Source organism: Eleutherodactylus coqui, unplaced genomic scaffold (genome assembly GCF_035609145.1).
Source record: "Eleutherodactylus coqui strain aEleCoq1 unplaced genomic scaffold, aEleCoq1.hap1 HAP1_SCAFFOLD_370, whole genome shotgun sequence".
Lineage (NCBI taxonomy): Eukaryota > Metazoa > Chordata > Amphibia > Anura > Eleutherodactylidae > Eleutherodactylus > Eleutherodactylus coqui.
In genome coordinates, this window is record NW_027102510.1 from 19,154 (window position 1) to 32,392 (window position 13,239).

General features: G+C 48.2%; 5 non-coding genes across 5 annotated transcripts; all 5 read right to left on the reverse strand.

Moving 5' to 3' along the window:
- Window positions 1-1,764: 1,764 nt before the first annotated feature.
- Window positions 1,765-1,955, reverse strand: LOC136604209 (U2 spliceosomal RNA). Its single transcript, XR_010789748.1, has one exon. It is a non-coding gene; the product is annotated as a U2 spliceosomal RNA (small nuclear RNA).
- Window positions 1,956-4,549: 2,594 nt separating this feature from the next.
- LOC136604210 (U2 spliceosomal RNA) lies at window positions 4,550-4,740 on the reverse strand. The gene has a single exon (XR_010789749.1). It is a non-coding gene; the product is annotated as a U2 spliceosomal RNA (small nuclear RNA).
- A 2,621-nt stretch (window positions 4,741-7,361) lies between these two features.
- On the reverse strand, window positions 7,362-7,552 carry LOC136604211 (U2 spliceosomal RNA). Its single transcript, XR_010789750.1, has one exon. It is a non-coding gene; the product is annotated as a U2 spliceosomal RNA (small nuclear RNA).
- A 2,615-nt stretch (window positions 7,553-10,167) lies between these two features.
- Window positions 10,168-10,358, reverse strand: LOC136604212 (U2 spliceosomal RNA). The gene has a single exon (XR_010789751.1). It is a non-coding gene; the product is annotated as a U2 spliceosomal RNA (small nuclear RNA).
- Window positions 10,359-12,967: 2,609 nt separating this feature from the next.
- Window positions 12,968-13,158, reverse strand: LOC136604213 (U2 spliceosomal RNA). Its single transcript, XR_010789752.1, has one exon. It is a non-coding gene; the product is annotated as a U2 spliceosomal RNA (small nuclear RNA).
- Window positions 13,159-13,239: the final 81 nt, after the last annotated feature.

The following is a 13,239-nucleotide window of genomic DNA, read 5'->3' on the forward strand; positions in this document are numbered from 1 at the left end:
TGTCACTCCTTTGTGATGTCATCAATTTAGAAGCATTAATACCGGGCTTGGCAGCCATTTCAGTCAGTCTCTGCTGCAGCTGGGAGACGGGAGATGGTCTTTATTTCCACCAAGAAGCTGCAGAACTACCGGTAACTGCATCATTTTTATTTTATTCAATATAGGTTTTATTGGTTTCATGGAGGGGGGGAAACTTTTGCCTTATCTCAAAGCAATGTAAAATTAACTTTGACAATGAAACTTAATAAATCAATTTCGAGTTGAACTATATCATGTTTGTCTGTGATATTTTATAAGGTCTACAAACAGGGGAATGAGGGGAGGGTAAGGGGGGGGTAGGTATCTATGACACGGGAGAAAGAAAAAATAAAACAAAAAGGGGGGGGGGGCGGGCTCCGGAATTGTTGTTTCTCTTTACGATTGTGGTTTAAACGTGTTACTCACATGTCCCTGTCTGTAACCACTTGGTAAATAGGGGTGAGCTCCGGGCATCTATCCATATCGCCCAGGTGTGATACAATTTATCATAGCCTGACGGCTCATCTGGAAGCCTCATTCTCTCCATACGCTCTATTTCGTGGATCATTGCTATTTTTAGTGGAGTGCATTTTTTATGCAGCACACAAGGGGGAGACAGCGGCCTACCAAAATCGAGTTGGCTGCTGCTGTGGCTTTCTTTTTTTAAAAAAAAGGTAGGTTCCGTTCTTCCATGGTGAGGAATAGGCAGGGAGGTTCGGTTTTTGCCAGCTGGGGAATGCTTATAGGCAAGGCCTTATCCCTGGTGGTGCGTGTAACGTCAGACCACGTTTTAGACATGCAGCAGCAGCATTCAGTCAGTGGCTGACAAACGAGCTCCATGCAAGTTTACATTAAACAGACACATTTCTTTCTTTACTGTATTGACTGCGGTCTGTAATCGAGCGGTTGAACTGTTTCTGTGTCCATGCATTGAATAAAGCAATACATCCTTGTAAAGTAGGCGTCCGTTCGTTGGAGTTCTTTGCTCCCCGAGTGTTGCTCCATCTCTAAACGTTGGCCTGGATCTTCATGGACGAATACTGCCCATCCCACGTGGAGCGTGTATCTCAGCCCGCGTGGAGTGCTGCAGTCCAATGAGGTATTCCGTGCTACATAGCAAGCCTTGGGCCTGTGTGATTGGGGGTCCGCTGCTGTCTGTCCACTCTGAAGCGCGCATCCGGGGCCGGCCGCTTTTCGACTACCAGCGACTGCAGGTCACACACACAGGCTGGTTGGAATGGCCTAGCATTATCCTGATCCGGAGGTGTAACTTGAAGCTGCGGGGCCCCAGTACAAAGTCTGGAACTGGGCCCCCAAACTATAAAGCGTCATTGATAGCATTGGTTTACAATGTGGGGAAGAGAGACTTTATGGGCCCCCTAGGGCTCCGGGCCCCCTGCACATACACCCATGACCCGAATACGTGGAGCATACAGACGCAGGCTGCCAGGATACGCTGTGCCTGCCCGATGTTTCCAACTTGGCTATTAGCGCAGCGGTAGGTACGAACTATAGAGTGCGGCTGCCATATGAACTGGTGTGTGTGTGTGTGTGTGTTTTGCTTCCAGTTGTACCTGTGCTGTGCACACTCTGGCAGACGCAGCTGCTCAGTGGATACAATGTTGCGAGCAGACGGGCTGAGTGTCAATCAAAGTGCTTGGGTGGTAGCAGCAGCCGCCGCCACAGCTGCGCTGCACCTCTTGCTCGTCGGTTTTGTTTTTCTGCTTTTGGAAACTGCTGTAGGAAAGGGGGTGCACCGGTCCTGGAGGTACTGCAATACCAGGTCAATGCGTGGAGTGGACAGAGCAAGCTCTTTTTCCAGCTCCCTGTTCTAAAAATCCATTTAATATATGGTCCCCAGATAGGGGACGTATCAGATATTAAACTGATAAGAACAGATACTACACTTGATCTTAGCCAAAAGGCCGAGAAGCGATAACCCGAAATGGGTTTCACCTGTAGCCCGGCCCGCCCAACTCCACTTCCAAGGCTTGAGGCAACACGCTCAGCCAGCACTCTGGGCGCACCCACAATGCACCCAGGCAGCTGGGAGAGCTATTAAAACTTTCCATAGCCCCGCCCCACGCCTTCTCAACCGCGCCCAGCCTCACACCCTCAGTCCTTCCTCTTGCACCGTGCTCACGCATCCTAGGCTTGCAGAGCCTGCTGCTGCTGCTACTGCAGGACTCGTCAGCTCCCTACAAAGGATGGTTAAGCCGGCGATGACACTAGAAGCAAGCACTAGTTTGTCTCTGAAGGTGCGTCGGTCGGTCGGTTGGAGGGATCTCTTCGGCCGGCCGCATTTCCAGTGGGGACGGATGGAAACTTTTAACCTAAAATAAGGGAAATTGGCTTCGGCCCCATAGGGCTTTATTGCCTTCCCCTGGGCCAGCATTAGTAGACCCTAGTAAGGAGAATATTAGAGCGGCATGGTCATCCGAAGAACTTAAAAACATACAGCAGGCCTTTTTTGCCCGCCCGCCATACATACATACATACATAACTACAGATTTTATATTTTTTTTTACATATATACATTAATTATATATACACACACACACACACACACACACACACACAATCTTAAATCTATCTTTAATCTATATCTACAAAATCTGTAATTTAGAAATAATCCATATCTATATTCTACATAATTAATAAAGATAGATAGATAGATAGATAGATAGATAGATAGACTCACTCACATACATGCATACATACATACATACTGTATGCAATTGAGCCAGGTGTTTGTAAGGCTGACGATGTCACTCCTTTGTGATGTCATCAATTTAGAAGCATTAATACCGGGCTTGGCAGCCATTTCAGTCAGTCTCTGCTGCAGCTGGGAGACGGGAGATGGTCTTTATTTCCACCAAGAAGCTGCAGAACTACCGGTAACTGCATCATTTTTATTTTATTCAATATAGGTTTTATTGGTTTCATGGAGGGGGGGAAACTTTTGCCTTATCTCAAAGCAATGTAAAATTAACTTTGACAATGAAACTTAATAAATCAATTTCGAGTTGAACTATATCATGTTTGTCTGTGATATTTTATAAGGTCTACAAACAGGGGAATGAGGGGAGGGTAAGGGGGGGGTAGGTATCTATGACACGGGAGAAAGAAAAAATAAAACAAAAAGGGGGGGGGGGGCGGGCTCCGGAATTGTTGTTTCTCTTTACGATTGTGGTTTAAACGTGTTACTCACATGTCCCTGTCTGTAACCACTTGGTAAATAGGGGTGAGCTCCGGGCATCTATCCATATCGCCCAGGTGTGATACAATTTATCATAGCCTGACGGCTCATCTGGAAGCCTCATTCTCTCCATACGCTCTATTTCGTGGATCATTGCTATTTTTAGTGGAGTGCATTTTTTATGCAGCACACAAGGGGGAGACAGCGGCCTACCAAAATCGAGTTGGCTGCTGCTGTGGCTTTCTTTTTTTAAAAAAAAGGTAGGTTCCGTTCTTCCATGGTGAGGAATAGGCAGGGAGGTTCGGTTTTTGCCAGCTGGGGAATGCTTATAGGCAAGGCCTTATCCCTGGTGGTGCGTGTAACGTCAGACCACGTTTTAGACATGCAGCAGCAGCATTCAGTCAGTGGCTGACAAACGAGCTCCATGCAAGTTTACATTAAACAGACACATTTCTTTCTTTACTGTATTGACTGCGGTCTGTAATCGAGCGGTTGAACTGTTTCTGTGTCCATGCATTGAATAAAGCAATACATCCTTGTAAAGTAGGCGTCCGTTCGTTGGAGTTCTTTGCTCCCCGAGTGTTGCTCCATCTCTAAACGTTGGCCTGGATCTTCATGGACGAATACTGCCCATCCCACGTGGAGCGTGTATCTCAGCCCGCGTGGAGTGCTGCAGTCCAATGAGGTATTCCGTGCTACATAGCAAGCCTTGGGCCTGTGTGATTGGGGGTCCGCTGCTGTCTGTCCACTCTGAAGCGCGCATCCGGGGCCGGCCGCTTTTCGACTACCAGCGACTGCAGGTCACACACACAGGCTGGTTGGAATGGCCTAGCATTATCCTGATCCGGAGGTGTAACTTGAAGCTGCGGGGCCCCAGTACAAAGTCTGGAACTGGGCCCCCAAACTATAAAGCGTCATTGATAGCATTGGTTTACAATGTGGGGAAGAGAGACTTTATGGGCCCCCTAGGGCTCCGGGCCCCCTGCACATACACCCATGACCCGAATACGTGGAGCATACAGACGCAGGCTGCCAGGATACGCTGTGCCTGCCCGATGTTTCCAACTTGGCTATTAGCGCAGCGGTAGGTACGAACTATAGAGTGCGGCTGCCATATGAACTGGTGTGTGTGTGTGTGTGTGTTTTGCTTCCAGTTGTACCTGTGCTGTGCACACTCTGGCAGACGCAGCTGCTCAGTGGATACAATGTTGCGAGCAGACGGGCTGAGTGTCAATCAAAGTGCTTGGGTGGTAGCAGCAGCCGCCGCCACAGCTGCGCTGCACCTCTTGCTCGTCGGTTTTGTTTTTCTGCTTTTGGAAACTGCTGTAGGAAAGGGGGTGCACCGGTCCTGGAGGTACTGCAATACCAGGTCAATGCGTGGAGTGGACAGAGCAAGCTCTTTTTCCAGCTCCCTGTTCTAAAAATCCATTTAATATATGGTCCCCAGATAGGGGACGTATCAGATATTAAACTGATAAGAACAGATACTACACTTGATCTTAGCCAAAAGGCCGAGAAGCGATAACCCGAAATGGGTTTCACCTGTAGCCCGGCCCGCCCAACTCCACTTCCAAGGCTTGAGGCAACACGCTCAGCCAGCACTCTGGGCGCACCCACAATGCACCCAGGCAGCTGGGAGAGCTATTAAAACTTTCCATAGCCCCGCCCCACGCCTTCTCAACCGCGCCCAGCCTCACACCCTCAGTCCTTCCTCTTGCACCGTGCTCACGCATCCTAGGCTTGCAGAGCCTGCTGCTGCTGCTACTGCAGGACTCGTCAGCTCCCTACAAAGGATGGTTAAGCCGGCGATGACACTAGAAGCAAGCACTAGTTTGTCTCTGAAGGTGCGTCGGTCGGTCGGTTGGAGGGATCTCTTCGGCCGGCCGCATTTCCAGTGGGGACGGATGGAAACTTTTAACCTAAAATAAGGGAAATTGGCTTCGGCCCCATAGGGCTTTATTGCCTTCCCCTGGGCCAGCATTAGTAGACCCTAGTAAGGAGAATATTAGAGCGGCATGGTCATCCGAAGAACTTAAAAACATACAGCAGGCCTTTTTTGCCCGCCCGCCATACATACATACATACATAACTACAGATTTTATATTTTTTTTTACATATATACATTATATATACACACACACACACACACACACACACACACACACACACACACACACACACACACACACAATCTTAAATCTATCTTTAATCTATATCTACAAAATCTGTAATTTAGAAATAATCCATATCTATATTCTACATAATTAATAAAGATAGATAGATAGATAGATAGATAGATAGATAGATAGACTCACTCACATACATGCATACATACATACATACTGTATGCAATTGAGCCAGGTGTTTGGAAGGCTGACGATGTCACTCCTTTGTGATGTCATCAATTTAGAAGCATTAATACCGGGCTTGGCAGCCATTTCAGTCAGTCTCTGCTGCAGCTGGGAGACGGGAGATGGTCTTTATTTCCACCAAGAAGCTGCAGAACTACCGGTAACTGCATCATTTTTATTTTATTCAATATAGGTTTTATTGGTTTCATGGAGGGGGGGAAACTTTTGCCTTATCTCAAAGCAATGTAAAATTAACTTTGACAATGAAACTTAATAAATCAATTTCGAGTTGAACTATATCATGTTTGTCTGTGATATTTTATAAGGTCTACAAACAGGGGAATGAGGGGAGGGTAAGGGGGGGGTAGGTATCTATGACACGGGAGAAAGAAAAAATAAAACAAAAAGGGGGGGGGGGCGGGCTCCGGAATTGTTGTTTCTCTTTACGATTGTGGTTTAAACGTGTTACTCACATGTCCCTGTCTGTAACCACTTGGTAAATAGGGGTGAGCTCCGGGCATCTATCCATATCGCCCAGGTGTGATACAATTTATCATAGCCTGACGGCTCATCTGGAAGCCTCATTCTCTCCATACGCTCTATTTCGTGGATCATTGCTATTTTTAGTGGAGTGCATTTTTTATGCAGCACACAAGGGGGAGACAGCGGCCTACCAAAATCGAGTTGGCTGCTGCTGTGGCTTTCTTTTTTTAAAAAAAAGGTAGGTTCCGTTCTTCCATGGTGAGGAATAGGCAGGGAGGTTCGGTTTTTGCCAGCTGGGGAATGCTTATAGGCAAGGCCTTATCCCTGGTGGTGCGTGTAACGTCAGACCACGTTTTAGACATGCAGCAGCAGCATTCAGTCAGTGGCTGACAAACGAGCTCCATGCAAGTTTACATTAAACAGACACATTTCTTTCTTTACTGTATTGACTGCGGTCTGTAATCGAGCGGTTGAACTGTTTCTGTGTCCATGCATTGAATAAAGCAATACATCCTTGTAAAGTAGGCGTCCGTTCGTTGGAGTTCTTTGCTCCCCGAGTGTTGCTCCATCTCTAAACGTTGGCCTGGATCTTCATGGACGAATACTGCCCATCCCACGTGGAGCGTGTATCTCAGCCCGCGTGGAGTGCTGCAGTCCAATGAGGTATTCCGTGCTACATAGCAAGCCTTGGGCCTGTGTGATTGGGGGTCCGCTGCTGTCTGTCCACTCTGAAGCGCGCATCCGGGGCCGGCCGCTTTTCGACTACCAGCGACTGCAGGTCACACACACAGGCTGGTTGGAATGGCCTAGCATTATCCTGATCCGGAGGTGTAACTTGAAGCTGCGGGGCCCCAGTACAAAGTCTGGAACTGGGCCCCCAAACTATAAAGCGTCATTGATAGCATTGGTTTACAATGTGGGGAAGAGAGACTTTATGGGCCCCCTAGGGCTCCGGGCCCCCTGCACATACACCCATGACCCGAATACGTGGAGCATACAGACGCAGGCTGCCAGGATACGCTGTGCCTGCCCGATGTTTCCAACTTGGCTATTAGCGCAGCGGTAGGTACGAACTATAGAGTGCGGCTGCCATATGAACTGGTGTGTGTGTGTGTGTGTGTTTTGCTTCCAGTTGTACCTGTGCTGTGCACACTCTGGCAGACGCAGCTGCTCAGTGGATACAATGTTGCGAGCAGACGGGCTGAGTGTCAATCAAAGTGCTTGGGTGGTAGCAGCAGCCGCCGCCACAGCTGCGCTGCACCTCTTGCTCGTCGGTTTTGTTTTTCTGCTTTTGGAAACTGCTGTAGGAAAGGGGGTGCACCGGTCCTGGAGGTACTGCAATACCAGGTCAATGCGTGGAGTGGACAGAGCAAGCTCTTTTTCCAGCTCCCTGTTCTAAAAATCCATTTAATATATGGTCCCCAGATAGGGGACGTATCAGATATTAAACTGATAAGAACAGATACTACACTTGATCTTAGCCAAAAGGCCGAGAAGCGATAACCCGAAATGGGTTTCACCTGTAGCCCGGCCCGCCCAACTCCACTTCCAAGGCTTGAGGCAACACGCTCAGCCAGCACTCTGGGCGCACCCACAATGCACCCAGGCAGCTGGGAGAGCTATTAAAACTTTCCATAGCCCCGCCCCACGCCTTCTCAACCGCGCCCAGCCTCACACCCTCAGTCCTTCCTCTTGCACCGTGCTCACGCATCCTAGGCTTGCAGAGCCTGCTGCTGCTGCTACTGCAGGACTCGTCAGCTCCCTACAAAGGATGGTTAAGCCGGCGATGACACTAGAAGCAAGCACTAGTTTGTCTCTGAAGGTGCGTCGGTCGGTCGGTTGGAGGGATCTCTTCGGCCGGCCGCATTTCCAGTGGGGACGGATGGAAACTTTTAACCTAAAATAAGGGAAATTGGCTTCGGCCCCATAGGGCTTTATTGCCTTCCCCTGGGCCAGCATTAGTAGACCCTAGTAAGGAGAATATTAGAGCGGCATGGTCATCCGAAGAACTTAAAAACATACAGCAGGCCTTTTTTGCCCGCCCGCCATACATACATACATACATAACTACAGATTTTATATTTTTTTTTACATATATACATTATATATACACACACACACACACACACACACACACACACACACACACACACACACACAATCTTAAATCTATCTTTAATCTATATCTACAAAATCTGTAATTTAGAAATAATCCATATCTATATTCTACATAATTAATAAAGATAGATAGATAGATAGATAGATAGATAGATAGATAGACTCACTCACATACATGCATACATACATACATACTGTATGCAATTGAGCCAGGTGTTTGGAAGGCTGACGATGTCACTCCTTTGTGATGTCATCAATTTAGAAGCATTAATACCGGGCTTGGCAGCCATTTCAGTCAGTCTCTGCTGCAGCTGGGAGACGGGAGATGGTCTTTATTTCCACCAAGAAGCTGCAGAACTACCGGTAACTGCATCATTTTTATTTTATTCAATATAGGTTTTATTGGTTTCATGGAGGGGGGGAAACTTTTGCCTTATCTCAAAGCAATGTAAAATTAACTTTGACAATGAAACTTAATAAATCAATTTCGAGTTGAACTATATCATGTTTGTCTGTGATATTTTATAAGGTCTACAAACAGGGGAATGAGGGGAGGGTAAGGGGGGGGTAGGTATCTATGACACGGGAGAAAGAAAAAATAAAACAAAAAGGGGGGGGGGGCGGGCTCCGGAATTGTTGTTTCTCTTTACGATTGTGGTTTAAACGTGTTACTCACATGTCCCTGTCTGTAACCACTTGGTAAATAGGGGTGAGCTCCGGGCATCTATCCATATCGCCCAGGTGTGATACAATTTATCATAGCCTGACGGCTCATCTGGAAGCCTCATTCTCTCCATACGCTCTATTTCGTGGATCATTGCTATTTTTAGTGGAGTGCATTTTTTATGCAGCACACAAGGGGGAGACAGCGGCCTACCAAAATCGAGTTGGCTGCTGCTGTGGCTTTCTTTTTTTAAAAAAAAGGTAGGTTCCGTTCTTCCATGGTGAGGAATAGGCAGGGAGGTTCGGTTTTTGCCAGCTGGGGAATGCTTATAGGCAAGGCCTTATCCCTGGTGGTGCGTGTAACGTCAGACCACGTTTTAGACATGCAGCAGCAGCATTCAGTCAGTGGCTGACAAACGAGCTCCATGCAAGTTTACATTAAACAGACACATTTCTTTCTTTACTGTATTGACTGCGGTCTGTAATCGAGCGGTTGAACTGTTTCTGTGTCCATGCATTGAATAAAGCAATACATCCTTGTAAAGTAGGCGTCCGTTCGTTGGAGTTCTTTGCTCCCCGAGTGTTGCTCCATCTCTAAACGTTGGCCTGGATCTTCATGGACGAATACTGCCCATCCCACGTGGAGCGTGTATCTCAGCCCGCGTGGAGTGCTGCAGTCCAATGAGGTATTCCGTGCTACATAGCAAGCCTTGGGCCTGTGTGATTGGGGGTCCGCTGCTGTCTGTCCACTCTGAAGCGCGCATCCGGGGCCGGCCGCTTTTCGACTACCAGCGACTGCAGGTCACACACACAGGCTGGTTGGAATGGCCTAGCATTATCCTGATCCGGAGGTGTAACTTGAAGCTGCGGGGCCCCAGTACAAAGTCTGGAACTGGGCCCCCAAACTATAAAGCGTCATTGATAGCATTGGTTTACAATGTGGGGAAGAGAGACTTTATGGGCCCCCTAGGGCTCCGGGCCCCCTGCACATACACCCATGACCCGAATACGTGGAGCATACAGACGCAGGCTGCCAGGATACGCTGTGCCTGCCCGATGTTTCCAACTTGGCTATTAGCGCAGCGGTAGGTACGAACTATAGAGTGCGGCTGCCATATGAACTGGTGTGTGTGTGTGTGTGTGTGTGTTGCTTCCAGTTGTACCTGTGCTGTGCACACTCTGGCAGACGCAGCTGCTCAGTGGATACAATGTTGCGAGCAGACGGGCTGAGTGTCAATCAAAGTGCTTGGGTGGTAGCAGCAGCCGCCGCCACAGCTGCGCTGCACCTCTTGCTCGTCGGTTTTGTTTTTCTGCTTTTGGAAACTGCTGTAGGAAAGGGGGTGCACCGGTCCTGGAGGTACTGCAATACCAGGTCAATGCGTGGAGTGGACAGAGCAAGCTCTTTTTCCAGCTCCCTGTTCTAAAAATCCATTTAATATATGGTCCCCAGATAGGGGACGTATCAGATATTAAACTGATAAGAACAGATACTACACTTGATCTTAGCCAAAAGGCCGAGAAGCGATAACCCGAAATGGGTTTCACCTGTAGCCCGGCCCGCCCAACTCCACTTCCAAGGCTTGAGGCAACACGCTCAGCCAGCACTCTGGGCGCACCCACAATGCACCCAGGCAGCTGGGAGAGCTATTAAAACTTTCCATAGCCCCGCCCCACGCCTTCTCAACCGCGCCCAGCCTCACACCCTCAGTCCTTCCTCTTGCACCGTGCTCACGCATCCTAGGCTTGCAGAGCCTGCTGCTGCTGCTACTGCAGGACTCGTCAGCTCCCTACAAAGGATGGTTAAGCCGGCGATGACACTAGAAGCAAGCACTAGTTTGTCTCTGAAGGTGCGTCGGTCGGTCGGTTGGAGGGATCTCTTCGGCCGGCCGCATTTCCAGTGGGGACGGATGGAAACTTTTAACCTAAAATAAGGGAAATTGGCTTCGGCCCCATAGGGCTTTATTGCCTTCCCCTGGGCCAGCATTAGTAGACCCTAGTAAGGAGAATATTAGAGCGGCATGGTCATCCGAAGAACTTAAAAACATACAGCAGGCCTTTTTTGCCCGCCCGCCATACATACATACATACATAACTACAGATTTTATATTTTTTTTTACATATATACATTATATATACACACACACACACACACACACACACACACACACACACACACACACACTCTTAAATCTATCTTTAATCTATATCTACAAAATCTGTAATTTAGAAATAATCCATATCTATATTCTACATAATTAATAAAGATAGATAGATAGATAGATAGATAGATAGATAGATAGACTCACTCACATACATGCATACATACATACATACTGTATGCAATTGAGCCAGGTGTTTGGAAGGCTGACGATGTCACTCCTTTGTGATGTCATCAATTTAGAAGCATTAATACCGGGCTTGGCAGCCATTTCAGTCAGTCTCTGCTGCAGCTGGGAGACGGGAGATGGTCTTTATTTCCACCAAGAAGCTGCAGAACTACCGGTAACTGCATCATTTTTATTTTATTCAATATAGGTTTTATTGGTTTCATGGAGGGGGGGAAACTTTTGCCTTATCTCAAAGCAATGTAAAATTAACTTTGACAATGAAACTTAATAAATCAATTTCGAGTTGAACTATATCATGTTTGTCTGTGATATTTTATAAGGTCTACAAACAGGGGAATGAGGGGAGGGTAAGGGGGGGGTAGGTATCTATGACACGGGAGAAAGAAAAAATAAAACAAAAAGGGGGGGGGGGCGGGCTCCGGAATTGTTGTTTCTCTTTACGATTGTGGTTTAAACGTGTTACTCACATGTCCCTGTCTGTAACCACTTGGTAAATAGGGGTGAGCTCCGGGCATCTATCCATATCGCCCAGGTGTGATACAATTTATCATAGCCTGACGGCTCATCTGGAAGCCTCATTCTCTCCATACGCTCTATTTCGTGGATCATTGCTATTTTTAGTGGAGTGCATTTTTTATGCAGCACACAAGGGGGAGACAGCGGCCTACCAAAATCGAGTTGGCTGCTGCTGTGGCTTTCTTTTTTTAAAAAAAAGGTAGGTTCCGTTCTTCCATGGTGAGGAATAGGCAGGGAGGTTCGGTTTTTGCCAGCTGGGGAATGCTTATAGGCAAGGCCTTATCCCTGGTGGTGCGTGTAACGTCAGACCACGTTTTAGACATGCAGCAGCAGCATTCAGTCAGTGGCTGACAAACGAGCTCCATGCAAGTTTACATTAAACAGACACATTTCTTTCTTTACTGTATTGACTGCGGTCTGTAATCGAGCGGTTGAACTGTTTCTGTGTCCATGCATTGAATAAAGCAATACATCCTTGTAAAGTAGGCGTCCGTTCGTTGGAGTTCTTTGCTCCCCGAGTGTTGCTCCATCTCTAAACGTTGGCCTGGATCTTCATGGACGAATACTGCCCATCCCACGTGGAGCGTGTATCTCAGCCCGCGTGGAGTGCTGCAGTCCAATGAGGTATTCCGTGCTACATAGCAAGCCTTGGGCCTGTGTGATTGGGGGTCCGCTGCTGTCTGTCCACTCTGAAGCGCGCATCCGGGGCCGGCCGCTTTTCGACTACCAGCGACTGCAGGTCACACACACAGGCTGGTTGGAATGGCCTAGCATTATCCTGATCCGGAGGTGTAACTTGAAGCTGCGGGGCCCCAGTACAAAGTCTGGAACTGGGCCCCCAAACTATAAAGCGTCATTGATAGCATTGGTTTACAATGTGGGGAAGAGAGACTTTATGGGCCCCCTAGGGCTCCGGGCCCCCTGCACATACACCCATGACCCGAATACGTGGAGCATACAGACGCAGGCTGCCAGGATACGCTGTGCCTGCCCGATGTTTCCAACTTGGCTATTAGCGCAGCGGTAGGTACGAACTATAGAGTGCGGCTGCCATATGAACTGGTGTGTGTGTGTGTGTGTGTTTTGCTTCCAGTTGTACCTGTGCTGTGCACACTCTGGCAGACGCAGCTGCTCAGTGGATACAATGTTGCGAGCAGACGGGCTGAGTGTCAATCAAAGTGCTTGGGTGGTAGCAGCAGCCGCCGCCACAGCTGCGCTGCACCTCTTGCTCGTCGGTTTTGTTTTTCTGCTTTTGGAAACTGCTGTAGGAAAGGGGGTGCACCGGTCCTGGAGGTACTGCAATACCAGGTCAATGCGTGGAGTGGACAGAGCAAGCTCTTTTTCCAGCTCCCTGTTCTAAAAATCCATTTAATATATGGTCCCCAGATAGGGGACGTATCAGATATTAAACTGATAAGAACAGATACTACACTTGATCTTAGCCAAAAGGCCGAGAAGCGATAACCCGAAATGGGTTTCACCTGTAGCCCGGCCCGCCCAACTCCACTTCCAAGGCTTGAGGCAACACGCTCAGCCAGCACTC